General features: G+C 34.9%; 1 protein-coding gene across 8 annotated transcripts in view; it reads left to right on the top strand.

Annotated features, from left to right (window-relative positions):
- Positions 1-19,057, top strand: part of LOC118744129 (protein apterous) — a 434,606-nt gene that overhangs the window by 377,814 nt on the left and 37,735 nt on the right. The gene's annotated exons all lie outside the window — the stretch shown is intronic.

Here is a 19,057-nt window from a genome sequence, read left to right as displayed (position 1 = left end):
CACTGAAAGAATTCTGTGTTTTAAATTAGCATATTTTGAACGAATTCGGAATGTCTAAGGTGGAAAAGAACCCAACTTTTCTATAAGGCAACAATTATAAAAAAAGAATTTTCTTACACTGTATTTATGCCTCCGCCAGCAGTCATTTAAAAGCAGCTAAGGAGAACGACGATACCACTTATTAGATGGCACACTCAACGAGTTAATGTGCCAAAATGCGGGTATAAACAATTATTGATTATTTAATATCGGAACCGAGATCATATAAGTTAATTGATTGGTTTTCACACACTTTTGAAACACAAATTATATGCTTTTTTACTGCAGACAAGTTGTTGCCTCAAAACACAGCAGAAATCTTCCAAATAGGGCTGCCAACTCTCCTTAGTTATGAGGTGCCATATTGAGGATAAAAAAAGTGCCAAAAAGTGCCAAATAGAAAAATAAAAGTGCCTAAAAAGGTGTAATTCCTTTTAATCATTCACATTTAGCAATAAAATAAAGCCACATTTTCAAAACAAAAGTGCAATGATAAAATAAGATAAACCAGTCGAAAAGCATTTATAAATTAGAAAATTTTAGTTGAGAAAAAGAAGTGCACGCAAAGGATTTCACAAAACTGTATTGAAATGTTATTTTTTTTTACAAAAGTGCCATTTTGGCATTTTGTGCCAAATTGAAAAACTAAGTGCCATTTGAAGTAAAATAGGAACAAATGGCACGGTTTGAGCCAAGTTGGCATCCCTGCTTCCAATAACTTACAAATATAAAAATGTGAAATATCGAGGGCTTGAATTCATTAATACCCTCTATCTGCAATTTGCACAAAAACTAATTTGTGATTTTAGAAACCATCTGGGACTTATTACCTGTCGTTATATAAGGTAACATTAATATCACTGATGACAGTTAAAGCTTAGGTGGATTTTTATATCAGAGCGCGACGTGGTGTGCGTGCCGGTCGCGCTGGGTACGCGGGGCGCGAGCGCGGTGTGGCGCGCTGACGCGGGCCGCCGCGAAGCTAAGCAAATTTAATGTTTGAAAGAGAAATAACGTCAATTGATTTTATTTCGTTTTTAAAAAGGTAATAATGTCAATTGACTTTATTTCGCACCAGGGTGGGAAATAAAGTCAATTGACCTTATTTCCGTTGATCTTATTACCTGTCACCTGGGCAGCGACGCAAAGTTGGGTATGAACCACAGTATATACAGTAACAAACCTTTTCGCAGTTTTTCACCATTTGGTCCCCGAGGAGTACTTTTGGGTTGTGTGCATCGTTTTCGTTTTGCGCGCACGGCAACACTTACTGTGGGGAATTTCGCCTATTGATTAGAAGTTCTTTTCCAGGATAAAATATACATAATTATGTGTTATTTATGAAAAAAATGTAGGTTAAGTATAATATTCATCTGTAATGTATGCTGATATTCATACTTAATGAAAAATAATATCAATAGTTAAGTACATAATTAACGCTTGTGTTTTATAAACTAGAAAACTCAAATCGTAGTTATAGCACTGAATGGAATTTTCTTAAATGCAAGTTTAAAATTGAAAAAAGTCCATTATAAGATTATATATATATATGTATTATTTATATATATATTTTTATTAAAAACGTACATTTTGTGAATTTATCAAGCAAAATTCTAAATTTCCGAATATATTTAAGTCGTTATTAAAAAAAAAACATACAAACATAGTTATACAGACGCCAATGCCTGCCAGCGCATCCGCCCAGACAGTTCATTAAGCACACCCAAGTTTGAGTGATCTACAAGTTATAAGCGTTTTCAGCATTTAACAGTTGATTACCATATACGGTGTCATATAACAATTTCTACACTGTACTATGATAATCTGTACTAGTATCTATGATAATAGACAATAATTTGCAGTGTTTTTACACTTTCCAATTAATTTCGGTCATTATTACACAGTCATGACTTGTGCCACTCTGCCATAGTACGGTTGTTGCTCCCTTTCATACCGCAGTAATTTTGTATACAACTCTGAATGAACAAAATGCATGCTCCTTCTCATTATCAACCCTGGTCAGATTTAACCCCCGAGGAGTACTCAAAAAGGTTTATTACTGTATATACTGCGGTATGAACCTTCTATTGTAATTTGCAATCGCAACGAAACAATGAACAGCGTCTTTATCTAAAGGTTTTGTATACTTTTTGATTGCGCTTATTTTCGAATCGTCTGGCAGCAGTCCCTTTTCTGAGCACTTGTTCCCTAAAAATGTTACCTCAGAACGAAGAAAATTGCATTTTGTTGGGTTTAGCTTGAGATTACACTTTCTACATGTTTCGAACACTTTAGCTAGATTTTTTAAATGGTGCCTCTCGCTACAACCTATAACTATGACGTCATCAACGTATAAAAAAGCTTGATTTGGCGAGATGCCTGAAAAGGCTATCGACATCATTAGAGAAAAAGAATTCGGTGCTACATTTAAACCAAATGGCAAAACTTTCCAGCGAAAAGCTCCGTTGTCAGTGCTGAAAGATGTTATATCTCGTGAGTTTTTATGCAATGGGATTTGGTGAAAACCAGAAAACAGATCTAAAGTCGAGAAGTATTTTGCTCGTCCAAGGTTATCTAAGATATCGTGTACACGCGCTAGTGGAAATTTGTCAGCGATAAGCTTTTCGTTAAGTGCCCTAATGTCAACACACATGCGTTACGATTTTTGTCCTGATGGGTCTTTTTTTGGTACTAAAATTAATGGACTATTATAATTTGAAGAGCTTGGTTCGATTAAGTCGTGTCGCAACAGGGTATCGACTTGCCTATTTATTTCTTCGCGTTGTGTGTACGGCAAACGATAGTTTTTTATATAAATGGGAGTCTTGTCATTCAGTTGAAGTTTCTGTTCATAAAAGTTATTGAGTGTCATAAGGACTGTTTTAAAGCAAATACATCGGCGTATTGTAAACATAATTCGAGCAGTTTGTTTTTAGCATATTTTGGCATTTGTTTTTGTAAAATTGACTTTAGTTCCTCTAAACGTTTTGTGTCTTTGGAAGTTTCGTTTATTTTGTAGACATTATAGTTACTTATATCCTCAGCTTAGATGTTATAGTAACGAACATATTTTACCTCGTCCATAGTATTTATTACTTTTAAAATTGGATTTTTAGTGTCGACGACACATTTAGATGTAAACACACCAGAACAAAGCTCGTGTGAGTCTACAAAAACAGGGTTGTTGGAATGAGTCAATTTAAATAAACGAAAAACTTCACGTCTTGGAGGAATTACTAAAGTGTCGGTATTTGAACCGTGCAAAATTGCTATTTTAGTGCTTTCTGTCCCAATGCCGATAGTTATACTGCCGTTTGCGTAGTTAATAATACATCTGTTCGTCTTTAAAAAGTCTTTGCCTAGTATGCCGACAGAAGATATATTAAAACTGTCATCTACAACGTGAAGAGTATGCGTAATAAAAAAATTTGATACAACCACTTACAACTACTTATGGTTTCCAATGTTCTAACCGTTTCAGTTGTTACACCAGTGATGTTTATGGTATTGCTACTGTTAATTGATGAATTTCTTGCTAAACTGGAAATCTTGTTTAAAGAGATGTCTGCCTGTGAATCTACGAGAAACGAACATAATTTGTAAGAATCGGTACAATTTAATTCAATAAAGTCAGAATAGTTAAGGTTCAAGCAGTAAATTGATTTTTTCAGGGGTAACTACGTTTAATTGCTTAGCTCCTGCTCCCCCAGTGTTCCCTCCTGAGGGGCATCGGCATTTAAAAATCGAACATTAGATGTATTTCTAAAATTCGAACGAGAAGAGCTGTTTCTGTTGCTTGCCGAGCGATTGCTAGTGCCATTTCTGTAGCTATTTTGTATATTGTTGTATTTTGTATTTTGACTATTGTGCCTTGTGTTATTGCCATTATTGTGCCTATTTGTATTGCCGTTATTAAATCTGAAACTATTGTTGTGATAGCCATAGTTGTTGTGCCCTCTAAAACCTCCTCGAAAACTATTTGGTATATTTGCCCGTGACCTAAAAGATAACACCTGCCGCTCTTTGACTTCATTATTGTGTTCTACAATCATTTTCGCGACTACATCTTTTGAATCTGTAAAGGTGGTCGATGCTAAAATAGATTTTACTAGCTCTGAACGACTGTTCAGCCTGCAAACGTTTACTGTCTGCTCTACCGCTAACTCATGGGCTTTCGCTTGAGTCATACCCTCAATATATAAAGATCGCTCTAATGCATCAGATAATTCCTCTACTCGCTTCGCAAAATCGGCATAGCTGTTATTAGTAATATGTAATGACGCGATTTTGCCAGAGACAACTTTGGAATTATCTGGTTTGATTCTGCCGCGTAGCGCAACCTTTATTTGATCCACTGAAATTATTTGACTGGGTAAAACCTCACGCGCTTTGCCTTCGAGTTTTGACTTTAAAAATTCTTTAAATGTTGTAGTTAAACTTTCATCCGACAATTCTTCTATTAAATTGATTTTGTTATTCGTGAATTTTTTCCCGATTTGTTGAAAGTGGACGGCTTTGAAGAACACGCTTGGTAAATTTGAAAATTTTGCTTGTAAATCTTTGAATACAAGCTTCATCTATCGAACTATTGTATTATTGAAAAAAAAAATTATTATTTTCAACCGAAGCTCTAAAAGTTGTAGTATAAAAGCACCGCAGTGGCATAGGCGAAAATTCGTATGAAATTTTTATCGAATCTTTGAAAAAAAAATAAAAATTAATGAAAATTCCAAAATCTGACTTTTGCCTAATGTTGCAAAGAATTGAAGAAAAATTTTAGTAAAAACGTTAAATTGTTCAAAAGTTTCGTTTCACAAAAAAATATTAGTATTTGCACATGACTGTACCACTGAAGCTGAAATTCCAAAAGAAAAAACAGTAACATATATGTGTATATTGTTGAAAGTAACTTCAAATATTTGAGTATAATACAGATGTAAAATGAAAAAAAACATTGGTTTATATGTATACAATTGGAAAGTTTTAAAATTTAAAGGAAAATTTGGTCGAAATTTGCACACTGTGCACCATACATACTGCAAACCGCTATGCTGTGCTTTCCTGCTCGCTCTTGCTGTTGACTTCGCTGTAGTTAAAGTTGTTGTTGCTGCTGTATCGCGCCACGGCTTAGCGATACCTATTGTTGGCATTGCTCTGCATACCCCTACTCGTTGTTACCGTTCAGTGTCAAAGTGGTGTGGTTTTACGTACAGTTATATGTACATATAACGGTTATTACGGTGCAGTGGTGGCTTGGCGTTACTTTGGTTTGGTGGTACAGCACAGAATTTTAGCTGTATTACTGTACTTTAGTTTACCACATATTTTGCAATTGTTGGAAAATTTCAGTTTTTAGAAAGTATTTTTTCATATTACACTGACTTTAGCCACTAACCAACACAACTGTTTTATGTAACTAGCCACTGCACTTGCTTTTTGTGACCAAATTTTGTACCACCGTCACTTCGCGCCTTTATTTATGTTAATTGAAAAATGTATTGTTTATTTTGTTTTAATTGAAAAATTTGGTACCACCGCTTTTTTTTGTTTAAACTTTTTTTAATGTTTTTTTTTTGCAATTTCGAGTTTTTTTCCTTCAAATTTTTGTATTACGGCTGTAACCGCCACCACATTTTTGTCTTTAATATAAGTTCATTCTTAATTAGGTGTTTGTTTTTCGCCACATGTATGCTATTATATGTATGCGCGTTTGAGTTTTTTTAAAGTTTTTGTTTTTTTAATTATTTTTTGTAGTGATTTTCGAATTTTTATATATTTTTTTGTAATTTTTGTAAGTTTTTTTTTTGTGTGTGGCCGCAATGTCGCGAGATGGACCCACGGTCGCCATGTACTTATTCCACATTGCAGTTACTTGCTGGGGTGTGCCAGTTGCCGTCGGATCTGCGGAGCCCTGGCGCTCCGCCGGCGCTGATGCCGGCCAACGCCTGCTTGGCACGGAGCCCTGTTGTCCGGGCACGGGCTCTTTATTAAAAGGGATTTACTCGCTCGCTGGCACGAGTGATGGCTTGTAGCCAAGGTACAAAAATTGAATTAAGTGAAAGTGGCAGTGTTGCATTTTTAATATCGTAAATTCTTAATTTTACAAGGTGAGTTGTAGTAATTTGTAGGGTTGCAATTGTATGCTTTGATTACACAGTCTAATGCGGCTAGATCGAAATCTCTACGACAACTCTACGCTCTATTTAGCAAGCTAAATAGACTTTTTGCTCAACGGAGACCTTTAAAGTCTTGGCAATGAATTTCATTACTGATTGTTAAATTTTGAAATGGCTACGACATTAAATCGTATACTCGATAAAAGCACACCACTTTAGGTACATTTAGAACGTAGCCAAATAATGTATCGGGAATCATGCTCTTATTTTCATTGACATTTCAATGGCTTTTTCAATAGCCTCCTTCCTTTGCAAAAGGGCATTATTATTGGTTAAAACATAAGGGGTATTCACAAATTGAGCAGGTGGTCTGGCACTCTGGCAACAGTCGTTTCTTGAGTTATCTGCTGTTTTGTCAGATTGCCAGACCACTTGCTCAACTTGGTGAATACCTACATATATATAGTAGTTTGGCTGGAACTTCTCAGAGAAACTCCTTTCAAGGGAATTTTAAATATTAAACATTGTTTAATGTGAGTCCAAAAGTACTCATAGCACCGAAGAGAGAGGTTGACATGTTTAATTTTTAGGAACATTTGTCTACTTTTAGAAATTTTTTTTTTTCGGCAAATGAGTACAATTTGAAAATTAAATTCTTGTTTGTATTGCGAAAATGTATTTTATAACGTCAGCAGATAGGTGAATGCTGTCAAATCGACGAAGGGTTAGCGCTCCGCTGATGGCGCAAACTATATATTCTACATCGTGACTTTGAAATAAATACATATACATGTTCATACAACAATTCGAGATAGAAAGCTAACTCTAGGCGAGAGGTAACTATTGTTTACCGTGTACACAGCTTGTAGAGTACGTGGTAGAGAAAAGTTGAGATTTCCCTATTTTGTCTCTAGCTAGAGTGAATATCTCCTACAGTTGCTCTACCGTGTAAACTTAATGAGAGAGGAGATTTTTATTTCAGTAAAACTCTAGAGCAGCGAAATGCAGAAAGAGCTTTTACTCTGCACACGCCTATACAAAATGTATAGAAAGCTTAAAAGAGCTTTGCCCGCGGGCAAGGCGGTGCCCATCACCGCTCTAGAGAGATTTCTGTACCGTGTAAGCTTATGGTGCTCACACTCACCAACGTGTACGTACGCCGTGTCTGTTTGACATAGCAACATATAAAATTTACTCTTGATAGATAGAGAAAAGCACGCGTAACCGTCGCACGTGCACGGTGGTGAGTTTTACATAGCGCTCTCATAAGTTTGATCGTGTCAGCTGACACGTTGACGAACGTGAGTGCGGCTCTCTCTCTATCAAGAGTAAATTTTATATGTTGCTACGTCAAACAGACACGGCATACGTACACGTCGGTGAATGTGGGCGCCTTTAGCTTAAAGACACACATTAGAATTCGAATCGTTTTGTAATCGTTCTCTAACGTAAATATTTGTTGGGATGGGACAATATATTCTCACTATTACCAAGGCATTTGAGAAAAATTAATTTTTTTTTCGACCCACCCTAATGTTTATGTTTCGTAACTCGATGTTTAGGTTTATAACAACTAGGCTACCTCGTATCCTGGCGGATGAAGCTGTACGGTTGAGAGCATCTATATATATAATACGGGAAGGTATTTTTTGCCCAGGACAATAGATCTGCACCGCTCGCTCGATTTTCAAAAATGAGGAGTCAAATTAAAGCGCTTGGCCTGGCGATGTGCAAACTGGTTTTATTTTTTCGAAAAGAGTTACCACCTGTTGAAGAATTCAAATTATTTAATAATCAATACCATCAGATCCGTACCGTTCGTTCGATTTTCAAAAGTGAGGTGTCAAATTAAATACTCGAGCTGTAGACGTGCAAGAGGGTAAAAGTTTTTCGAAAAGAGTTGCCACCTTTTTAAAATTTAAGTTCAAATTATTTAAAAAGTTAAACCAATTATTACAAAATGGATATCAGTCGAAATTGTTTTGAAAAGCTTTGTTTCATAATTAAACTGTAGGAGGGTTGCCACCAGACGAAAAAGTTTAAGGACGTAGTAGTTTGTAAATATTTTGAGGAGGGCTGCCACCTGTTTGAAAAAGCGAATTTAGTTAACTTAAGCACAATCAAATATGCTAAACAAAAGAGTGTAAGAAATCTTTAGTTTCAACACTAATAAGGCACTTCTACCAAGCCTTAACTGCAGTTTATGCCTATTGGAGAAACGAGATTATCACTCGAACGGGGTAATTGATCATATTTAGTACAAGAAAACGAAAGTAGAAAAGCAAAAAGTAAGAAATAATCATTGCCAATCACCCCATGTTAAAATATTTTGTACTTATCTGAGCCCTTAACTGCCGCTGTGGTGTAGTGGTAAGCAGTGCGCGCTTCCACTCCGCAACACCTGGGTTCAAGCCCTGGTTAAAGCAACATCGCAAAAAAATATAGAAAATGGTTTTTTCTTAACAGCGGTCGTCCCTCGGCAGGCAATGGCAAACCTCCGAGTGCATTTCTGCCATGAAAAACAGCTTCTCATAAAAATACAATCGCCGTTCGAAGTCGGCGTAAAACTGTAGGTTCCTCCGCTTTGTGTGACAAGATCAAGGCGCACGCCACAAATCGGAGGAGAAGCTCGGCCAAACACTAACGTATGTGTAAGCGCCAATCTATTATTATTATTATAACTGCAGTTAAGCCTTTGGTGGAAATCGGCTACAAGAATATTTTTGAGGAGTTTATAGAGGGTTGACACCTGTTTAAAAAGTTAAAAATCAAATTATTTAATAAGTTACATGAATTACTAATATATTGGTATCATTCAACATGGGTTTGACAAAGCTGTATTCCCGAACCATATTAAAAGGGTTGACAAAGCTGTATTCCCGAACCATATTAAAAGGGTTGCCTCATGTTTGGAAATTCAAATTCAACTTAATACATCCGTTAATTAAAATATGTATCACAATGACAGACAAAGGTTATTCAAGTAGATTTTAGCTTTTAACTAGGGATGTTGCGATACAAGTAAATACAAGTAGGTACTCGATACTTTTATCTTGAAACCAAGTACTTTTGGCATCGATACTTTCACCACATACAATAAGTAGGTATCGGATGTAAGTACTTGGTATCCGCAAAAAGTACTCATACATAAACTCCCATTGCTTGTAAAGCAAAAGTACGAATGCCAAAATATAAGGTAGAGCAATACCCTGCAAAAATCGCGACTAGTCCATGCATGCGTGTAAAGAGTACTCCCTAAGGACCAAAGAGTACTCCAAAATTAACCACAATTCATATAAAAAATATGGTCCAATTAACATTGCGATGTCCTAGGGCAGGACCATATACTCCATCACTGCATTACATCAGAGTAGCACAAAACTACTCCAACATATTAACAATGGGCATTGTTGTTATATTTTTTCGTTTGTACACGCTTTTGTTCTTCACTTCTCAAATGCTTTTTCGAAATTAATAAACACCAAGACAAAAATTAAAAATTACATGTTGCCTCTGACGGTATTCGAACCCGAACATGCTGGGAGCTAAGAAATAACAGCGAGCATCTCTACACGTTCAGCTACAGCCAGATATGCAAATGTGCTTTCAAATGCTCAACTTCAATCACGTTTCGTTAAAACACGAGCAGTGATCGGATAACAAACAATAAGCTGCCGCAGAGACACGAGTTGGTCCGCTACAGCATGACAGAGGAACACTTTTGTAAGTACTCCAATTTACCACAAATAGACTACATGGTCCAACGATTTTTGCAGGGTACCTCATTTCATTTGAATTTCATTTTCTTGGTGGTGTTGCTTCAACTGAAAGTTAAGCTTGTAGAAACAGTTCGTAAACAAATTTTTAATACAAATGTATTTGTCTTTTTATTATTTGTTTGCTTGACGATTGTTAAATCGTTTGGATAGAGAGGCATCATTTTGGACATGTTTTAATTGGATCTTCACGGTCAACCTAAAATTTTTGAGTAAAAGTAGCAAGCTAGCTGGCGGAAAATGAGTAAATAAAAGTACATACTCGATACTTTTTGGTTGGTATCGGCTTGGTATCGATGCCTTTTCAGAAAAATACTTGCAAGTATAAGTATCGATAGTAAAGGTTATTTCCACATCCCTACTTTAAACTATTTTGAAGAGGTTTCCCACTTTTTTAAAAAGGTGAATTTAATTAACTCACACGCAAATTATTTGAAATACAAAAACACGGGTATTAAGCGAAAGAGTGTTAAGAACTTTAGTTTGGACATTTAAAATATTTGAAGAAGGTTGTCGCGTGTTCACAATGTGACATTCAAATTATTTAATAAGTTGATGAATTATTAAAAGGTGGGTATCAATGGAAATGTGTTTTCAATGGGTTGCCACTTGTTTGACAATCAAATTCAACTTAATTTATCAGTTAGACACAATGTTAGACGAAATAGGTTTAAGAACATTTTAGTTTGAAAATACTTTCGCAGAAAATTTACACCTGTTTTAATAGTCGAATTAAGTTAACTTATACACAAGTTTTATGAAATATTTAAATATGCGTGGCAATCGAAATATATTTCTGAAGGCTTTAGCTAAAAATATCTTTGATCAGGCTTACCACTTTTTCGAAAAGTCATACCGGTCTAACTAAGTATGTATGTATATGTATTATACGAGAAGGAATTTTTTGTGGAAGTCATTAGATTTGCCCCGTTATTTCAAATTTTAAATATGAGAGGACAAAGTAAAGACCTGGCCTGTAGATGTGCGATAAGATTTTATTTTTAGAAGTGGGAACTTTTTTGTCGGTATAGGGTAATTTGAAATTTGATGATCAGGGAACGGATTTTATGGAAATTGCCTTTTTTCAGGTAAAGAGATAGAGTATATTCGATTAAGAATGTCCACGATTTAGCTTTCCCTGATTCCATATATACACATTTGATGTTGCCTTTTTTAAGATATTTGCCTTTTTTTGCCTTTTTTAAGATATTTGCCTTTTTTTGCCTTTTCTACCTTTAAAAAAGTGCGGCTTATAGAAGCGCAGGGACCTCTTGTCAAATTGGTGTTGAAAAAATTCAAAGCCGTTTTCTCAGCTAACGTAGGCTTGAAGACAATAAGGGGTGTGGATAAAATTGTAAAGGGCGAGGAAAACACCCTTATTCCTGATAATATGAACGTTTCAAACGTTTCATATTTAAATTGGGCTCCACTTGTATCAACTTACCTCGAGCGCACATTTAGTACATTCAAGGTTTTTCTTCGCGAAAATCGAATGAAAATGCTGCCAGAAAACTTCAAAATGCATCTTGTGGTTCAATGTTACTACAACTATACAGATTAAAGTTTTATGAGTTAGAAACTCGAAAGGATAAAATAGTCAAAGATTCAAAGTACAAATTTTTCATATAATGAAACTAGTTCATAGTTTTTCTCTTTTTACTTGTAATATAAACATTTCTAAAAAAAATATATTTTTTGATTGTTCTTCGTATTTTCTGTCTTTTTATAGTGCCTTATTTTGCTTTTTTTGCAATACCTTTTTTTGCCTTTTCCTGCCTTTTTCGCTATTTTGTTTTGCCTTTTTTTGCCTTTTTTGCAACACCTAGTGCCTTTTCCTGCCTTTTTCGCTATTTTATTTTGCCTTTTCCAGCCTATTTCGTTACTTTATTTTGCCTTTTTTTATAGGTTTTTAGGTCCTAAAAATCTGTTCCCTGTTGATGATATTAAAAACTGACACCACGCGCGAGCTCCTTTCACTGAGAAACGGCTTTACGGATTAAGATGATATATGGGACTCGGATCGCTTATAACTCTCACTAACATTTAAGTTTTTTAAATCAAATGTTGGGCGTTTTAACGCCATGCAGGTTAACTAGTATTGGGTAAATAGCTGGAATTGTCTATCATATTGTGTAGGTATGGAACCTTTGACGGAGTTTTCGCCTGTTTCATTAATGGGCTACATCACTGTATTATTGAATAACTTAATTGACAAAGAGTGTTCCCAGAAAGCGCATTGAATATTGAACGCATGACCTTCTCTAAAAATAGGGAAATCTTAATGAAACTCTGTACAAGTACTTCTTTTGATCGTAGGACGGATGCACGATTAAGAGAAATAGAGATTGCGCCCATCGCGGTACCGCTATTCCGCTCTTTGTGAATTTGACAGAATCAGCTGTGTGCGTGAGGTCATCTTGGTGCAATTGTTGATTGAAGAAAACCAAATAACGATTTAACTGGGAACGGTTAAGTTATTTGCCCAATGATTTCGGGCTATTTTGTCCGAATAGGTGACCCGATCAAAAAACTTTTACACACACTTGTAGCCAAGGGTCTACACTCTATTGTGAAACCAAATTTATTAATAAATTCGGTCTGAAAAATACACTTTTAGTGAATTTCGGAGTGAGTTCTACGCAAATATACTGTAGATGGCGCAGCCGGAGTTATCTTGGTGCAATTGTTGATTGAAGAAAACCAAATAACGATTTAACTGGGAACGGTTTAGTTATTTGCCCAATGATTTCGGGCTATTTTGTCCGAATGGTTGACCCGATCAAAAAAGTTTTACACACACTTGTAGCCAAGGGTCTACACTCTATTGTGAAACCAAATTTATTAATAAATTCGGTCTGAAAAATACACTTTTTGTGAATTTCGGAGTGAGTTCTACGCAAATATACTGTGGATGGCGCAGCCGGAGTTATATGCACAATAAATGTTGAACACTTTTGACAGTAGAAAGAAATACTGTTCTATCGAGTTTACATTTCCGATGTCAAAATGCTAATTTTAGGTCATTTTCCAATGGTTAGCCAAAAGTATGTGGAATGTTTCGAGGGATCAGGTTTGACTTTTTACAAAGTGGGTTAGATATCAAGACCAACGCCCAATCCCCCTGCGCCCACTAACCCAAAAACAGTGCGCAAATAACAAAACATTTCCAATTTAACTATTTGTGCATTAATATTTCTGCGTAATTTTACACAATTATTGAAACATTACAAGCAGTGATCGGACTTCAAAAAAAATTTGTGTGGTGAATCTGGAAAAAATGTGGTTGATTTCAAAAAGATGTTGTAGATCTAAGGTTTTGGATCAAACTTTGTACAAAAATCAAAAATTATCTGCAAGGTTTCACCTAAATTGCAAACATTTTAATTAGAATCTAAAACAAAATTAATTTTAGTATAATAAAGTGCACGATTGAAGTTGCTAAAAATTCCGTTGAGTTTTGCAATTTTTTTCCTTGAGTGTGTAAAGCAGTTCCTTCCATATCAAGATGTTTTTCGAACATATTTTGAAAGATTTCTGCAACCTTGCGGAGTGCTTCCAGCTTTTCTTTTTATCACATTACGATGTAGCGGACCAATGTGGCACGTTCCAGAAACCGCTACTTGAGATTTGCCGATTTTGACATTTCTCAAGTAAAAGTAAACAACGGTTTAGAAACTTTAGATGCACTGCAGTTTCCTAATACTTTCTCAAAAATCGCCGCTTTTTTAACATTTTCGCTATTAATTCTTTTTATAAATCATTTACTTTGCTGTTTAACACAATAAAACCATGTTTCCTGTCGAAAAATTGAATATTGGGAAAACTTACTATTTTACGGTTTATTTTATCCACCCATTCTGCCTGTTCTTAGTATTAAGTGTTGAAAAGTTTTTGTTCTTAAAATTAAGAAAATTATGTCGAGCAAAAATAAAACTACTCAAAAACGCGAATATGTGGTAGATTTTAGACCTTGTGTGGTAGATGTGGTAGATGCTCAAAAAAGTGGCAGATCCGATCGTGGATTACAAGGCAAAATGAAGTCTGCAGAGGCAAACTGTAAAAGTGAAAACAAAGCGATATAAGTAAGTTTTTTTATGAACATATCTACATACATATAACTTCATCCAATTTTCCAACATCCGGCATGTGCTGAAAATCGTACTTAGCTAAAGGGCTACATGCCCAAAATCATTGCTACGTGTTCCTGTTTAATTAAACTTCGTATATTTATTAACTCCTGCAAAGTTTGAGGATTTAATATTGATACTAACACATTTTTCCGAATTGTTTACATATTTTCCTATGCGTTTTGGCATTTCTCTCTCGCAATTAAACGAAGTTGACGTCACGCAAAAATTACGCTCACGCATCCTCTCTCTCATGAGCGAAATTTTGTATTCTTGGGACGGATGGTAATGAAAATGGGCACAATCGGACAATAACCAACAGAAATACGAAAACTGCGATATTTTAGTAACTCACTCAAAATAGATATTTACAATTATTTTTTGGCGAAAAATAAGAATATTATAAATTTTTTGAAAATGGGCGTAGCCACGCCCACTTATAATTACATGTGTATAGATTGGTAATCGCTTCACCAATTTCTCCCAAACTTGGCACAGTTGTTGGCCTTGGTACAGCATACCAAACGGCTGAAAATTTTCAAAATCGTATAACCACGCCCACGTCCATATAACAGAAACTTAGAAAAATACGAAATCTTCGATAAATCAGTAAATACTAAAGCTAATTCATTCAAAATTTATGCTTGCAATAATACTTTAACAAGACATACGTTTATGATAAAATTTTGGAAAATGGGCGTGGAACCGCGCACTTATGATCACACATAGGTATGTATCTCGGTAACCGTTGTACCAATTTGTACCAAACTCGGTATACAAGAAAAGCCACATACAAGAAAAGCGTTGAAAATTATTGAAATCGGACTAGAACTACGCGCACTTTTCATATAACGGTAAATTTCAGAAATGCTTGAAACTTCGATATTTCGAAATTTAAGACGCCAATTTACTCAAAATTTATACTAGCAACAATCCCTTGCAAAGAAGTAACATAAATTGAAATAATAAAATATATGATATAAATAATATGAAATTTTGGAAAATTGGCGTGAGCCCACATATAACTGTATAAGGTTATCGAAGATGTTTCAAATAGGGGTAAAACCACCCCTGCTTCCCATGTAGCGGTAGTTTTCGGAAAGGCGAAAAAAACTATATTTAATACTTGCGCTGGGTATTTAATGTTCGGCCCCGCCCGAACTTTGACTTTTTACTTGTTTTTAATTTGGTTTAGTGTATGAAATACAGTTTGTTTAAATACTATAGGAAGAGGTGCCGCTATCAACGGAAGCATATTCCAAAGGATTCCTCTGAGCGTTGTCCAGTTTGTAACCTAGGTAATGCTGAGGGCATTTATCATTTTATTGGGTTATTGTCCGATCTATACGAACATCTATCTAAATTATTATATTAACTTTAACAAATAGCTAAGGTGATTGTCATCTTACACGGTCATGATTATAAAGCACTTTGCAAATATTTGCTTGAAAGTATTAAGTACAGAAAATTTATTGTGAATGAGTTCTCTTAAATTGTTTCCGTGGATGAAGTTATAGTGTGGCACTCAACTATTACTTATTTTCTTATTTGGTTTCGTATATTTTTAAGCATTTTTATGTTAGGTTTTTCAAAATGTATTAATATAAATATTAATAAATAAATATACTACTACCATGGGCGTAGCCAGAACTATATGTAGGGGGCGACCGGGCTACTATTAAAAAAAAATAATAATAATTCTCCAAAACTAGCACTTATTTATTACCAAAATTTTTTTAGTATAGTTTAAGATAACCAGGGCCGAAGAAAATAAGCAAGGAAAAATCCATTTTAAGTGCTTAGATAAGCACTAAAACATTGGTAAATACGCTTGCAAATATGCTCGCAGAACAACAAAATATAGTTACAGTTGAATGTTTTTTTATTCAGTTTATTTCAAGAATTGAAGAATTACAATGGACAATCAAGAGTTTCTTGATATTCTCAAATAATAGAGATCTGCTCGTTTTAATTTTTTTTTAAATATTCGTTATTCTTCATTTTTAGTTTTAGTTTTTAATCTTTTCAATAACACTAATGCCTTCCCGCAGAGACAAACCATTGGTTTAAAATTTTTGTACCAAAGCAGAAATGGAATTGAAGTTACGGGTTAATAAAAACCAAATCTCTTTCTATGTTATTATTTGCAAACATTTCGACGAATAAAAAAACGCTAAAGAAATGGCCAAGAAAAATTTATTGAGCCAAATTTTCTTAATCAGTACGAAGTTTTTATGAAATTTGCCACGCTTTCTACTATGGTTTGCTAAAGTTTGTTTGTGAAGAGCACAAGGTACAAGGTAAGCAAAATAAGCATGATCGTTAAAATTAAGCTTGGAAACCGTGCATAAGCAAAATAAGCGATTCCAAGCAAAAGCTTAACTTTTCGGCCCTGCTTATAACCGACAAAGAGATTATTAGATTACAAACTTTAATTATATCCGAGCTCTCTTCTCCACAAGAGTATTATAACTTGTTCGCATAACCCAAAGTAATCGAGATAGATATAGACATATAGTTATATACCAAATAACTCAGCAAAAAAAAAAGAAGCCGATTTAGTCATGGCTGCCCGTCGGTCCGCCTGTCCGTGTATACGATAACTCAACGAATTTTTTTACAAAGGTACAGAGGTTGGTATTGAAAATGGGCGAAATCAGACAATAACTACGCTTACCTTTAAACATATAACGGTACTTTCGAAAAAATTCAAAAACTACAATATTTCCGCCAAATACTGGATCCAGATTGTTGAAACATGGAATGTGAAGTAGAATTTTGGCCTAAAATAAGACTATTATGAAATGTTTGCAATATAGATGGTGCAGCGGCCACTTATGCATATATGCACAGATGTGGTACCTCAGTATCCACTTTACTGCGATAAATCAGTAGTACTTTAGCTAATTTACTGAAAATCGATATCGGTAAGAGCTATATCGATTTCCACCGAACTTGGTCCAATTATTTCAATAAGTCTGGTATAGCATATTATCTAAACTATTTGAAATCGGCAAAAACACTTTTACTTATCATGAAGTTTACAGAAAGGTATATAAGGTTCGGTTACATCCGGACTTATACTTATTTGCTTCCTTTGATATGCACTTATACATACATAAAAATTACACTACTCGACAAAAAACCCCAAGAATGAAAAAAATTTTATCCTGGGGCCGAATCACGCCTCTCGTAATCCAGAAATATCTTTCAAAATTTTCTGTTTTGGCATCATCGCATTCGTGATCGAGTAAAAGTAGTCGAAATTTGGCATCACCACATTCGATATCGAGCAGACGTTCGAGTAGAATCTTTCGAAACACCATTCGACAGTAAATTTTGTGTCAAGAAGTTCAAAATTATAATAAAACGACAAAATGTTAGTCTAATTCTAATGTAAACTGTTACAAACTTTAATAATTGTTTATATTCAAGAACAAACAGAAACAAAATCAACAAAAAACCAGTAAGAGCAGCGCTGTCTTCGGCTATGCCGAAGGCTTCATACCTTTCATGAACATCTGCAAATTTTACTTTGACAGATTACTGCTTTTGAATACATCTGCATACATCGATAGAGGAGTTACATACTTATATAAAAAATCGCATCTAAACAATCAGAGGTATGGAAGATATACTTTATATGGCACCAATCTAAGTGAATTTCACTGCTATGTGATCGGTATGTAAACCGGTAACACAATTTATTGGGTTTAGTTTCCTACATAAAGAAGATATATCGCAAAAACTGGTATCTGAACAATCAGTGGTATAGGAGATAAAGCTTATACAGCATAGATTTTGACGATTTTCTCAGTAGAATTTGTATTATTATTTATAAAATATCTTACGAAATTTATCGGTTTTAGCTGTTCAAATAAAGGAGTTTTACAGTAAAATCCCATATCTGAACAATCAGATGTATGGAAGATACATATATGTTATAGTCACCCGATCCTTGTTATTTTCACTGTAAGTATTCCGTTGATAATGAGCAAAAATGGTGCGAAATTTCATGTTCCTAGCTGCATAAATGGAGGAGTTATGATAAAAGACCTCATATCTGAACAATCAGTTGTATGGGGGCTACAGGTTATAGTGACCCGATCTTTGTTATTTTCACTGTAAGTCTTCTGTTGATAATGAGTGAAAACAGCGCGAAATTTCATGGTCCTAGCTACATAAATGGATGAATTATAACGAAAAATGTCATATCTGAACAATCAGTTGTATGGGAGCTATAGGTTATAGTTACCCGATCTTTTTAATTTTCACCGTAAGTTTTCTGTTAATAATTATTGAAAACAGTGCGGAATTTCATGTTCCTAGCTATATAAATGGTTATAACGAAAAATTTTATATCTGAACAATCAGTTGTATGGGAGCTATAGGTTATAGTGACCCGATCTTTGTAATTTTCACTGTAAGTATTCTGTTGATAATGGGTGCAAGTAGTAGTAGTGGTCCGATTCTTCCGGTTCCGACAAATGATTAATACATATAAAAATACACCCACCTACCAAATTTGATCCGGATATCTCGAAAACTGAGAGACTAGATTGCATACAAACAGACAGACAGACGGACAGACGGACATGGCTAAATCAACTCAGCTCGACGTTCTGATCATATAAGTATACATTTTAATGGGTCTATCTCTTTTTGTTCTGGTACTTACAAACATCGGACCAAAGTTATAATACCATTTCATGCTCATGAAAGGTATAAAAAACAAAAAGATATTGTTGCGGAATATATGCAGAGCAACCGGAATAGGCCAGAAATATTCTGCAAAATTGCACTCAAGGAAGGACGCTGGCTCAAACTTTTGGTCAAAACTTGTACATGATAAAAAAGCTAGTTATGTAAAAAATTAACATTTTTATAATCTTCAGGGCAAACAATTACAAATGAACAGTTGTTGCACTGTTTTGACATTCTGCTGTAAACAATTTACTATTTATACAGCCGTGCTCTCATTTCCACTTACTTTTGCGAT

Source organism: Rhagoletis pomonella, unplaced genomic scaffold (genome assembly GCF_013731165.1).
Source record: "Rhagoletis pomonella isolate Grant_MI unplaced genomic scaffold, Rhpom_1.0 Rhpom_scaffold_00008, whole genome shotgun sequence".
Classification (NCBI taxonomy): Eukaryota; Metazoa; Arthropoda; class Insecta; order Diptera; family Tephritidae; genus Rhagoletis; species Rhagoletis pomonella.
The sequence above is the reverse complement of the archived record's forward strand: the minus strand, read 5'-3'. Positions and strand labels throughout refer to the sequence as shown.